The following is a 1617-nucleotide window of genomic DNA, read 5'->3' as shown; positions in this document are numbered from 1 at the left end:
TGCCCGTCTAAGAGCGAAGTCCAAAGTACAGAAAGTCCTCATCAGGGAACTCCTCTTTGCTGACGATGCTGCTTTAACATCTCACACTGAAGAGTGCCTGCAGAGTCTCATCGACAGGTTTGCGGCTGCCTGCAATGAATTTGGCCTAACCATCAGCCTCAAGAAAATGAACATCATGGGGCAGGATGTCAGAAATGCTCCATTCATCAATATTGGCGACCACGCTCTGGAAGTGATTCAAGAGTTCACCTACCTAGGCTCAACTATCACCAGCAACCTGTCTCTAGATGCAGAAATCAACAAGCGCATGGGAAAGGCTTCCACTGCTATGTCCAGACTGGCCAAGAGAGTGTGGGAAAATGGCGCACTGACACAGAACACAAAAGTCCGAGTGTATCAGGCCTGTGTCCTCAGTACCTTGCTCTACGGCAGCTAGGCCTGGACAACGTACGTCAGCCAAGACGTCTCAATTCATTCCATCTTCGCTGCCTCCGGAAAATACTTGGCATCAGGTGGCAGGACCGTATCTCCAACATAGAAGTCCTCGAGGCGGCCAACATCCCCAGCTTGTACACACTACTGAGTTCATTGGATAGACATATGGATGAAAATGGAATAGTGTAGGTCAGATGATCGGCGCAACATCGAGGGCCGAAGGGCCTGTACTGCGCTGTAATATTCTAATTCTAATTCTAATTCTAATTCAGCGGCGCCTGAGATGGCTTGGCCATGTGAGCCGCATGGAAGATGGCAGGATCCCCAAGGACACATTGTACAGCGAGCTCGTCACTGGTATCAGACCCACCGGCCGTCCATGTCTCCGCTTTAAAGACGTCTGCAAACGCGACATGAAATCCTGTGACATTGATCACAAGTCGTGGGAGTCAGTTGCCAGTGTTCGCCAGAGCTGGCGGGCAGCCATAAAGACGGGGCTAAAGTGTGGCGAGTCGAAGAGACTTAGTAGTTGGCAGGAAAAAAGACAGAGGCGAAAGGGAAGAGCCAACTGTGTAACAGCCCCGACAAACAAATTTCTCTGCAGCACCTGTGGAAGAGCCTGTCACTCTAGAATTGGCCTTTATAGCCACTCCAGGCGCTGCTTCACAAACCACTGACCACCTCCAGGCGCGTATCCATTGTCTCTCGAGATAAGGAGGCCAACGAAGAATATAAATGCAAGTTCTTTCTTATATATGTGTGTGTTTGTCTATGGTTATTTTATATATAGGGTGTTTATTTTCTACATGTATGTTTATTATATATTGGGTATGTTTATTTAAAATATGTTTATTATGTGTAGTTATATGATGATTCTCCAGACGGTTTATTTTCTATGTGCAGTTTTATATCTAACCTGGTCTGTGTTCAGCAGAGGGTGCTGTCGGGCAATCATATTGCAGACAAACCAGTTAAAAAATAAAGACGATTCGGTGTAAATAGGTTGGAGATGGATGTTGATGTGGGTTTAACATTGATCTTCAGTCCTGCTGGCTTGCTGCTGGTCAGGGCTTGGGGTCTGAGTACTCTGGGGGCTGGGCACACGTGAGCTGAATTTCCAATGCAGCATCTCAGTGACAGTGCAGGAGACCGGCAGGGAGGGAGGGAGGGAGCAGACATGCG

This window comes from Heterodontus francisci, chromosome 11 (assembly GCF_036365525.1).
Source record: "Heterodontus francisci isolate sHetFra1 chromosome 11, sHetFra1.hap1, whole genome shotgun sequence".
Classification (NCBI taxonomy): Eukaryota; Metazoa; Chordata; class Chondrichthyes; order Heterodontiformes; family Heterodontidae; genus Heterodontus; species Heterodontus francisci.
Note: the sequence above shows the minus strand (reverse complement) of the source record.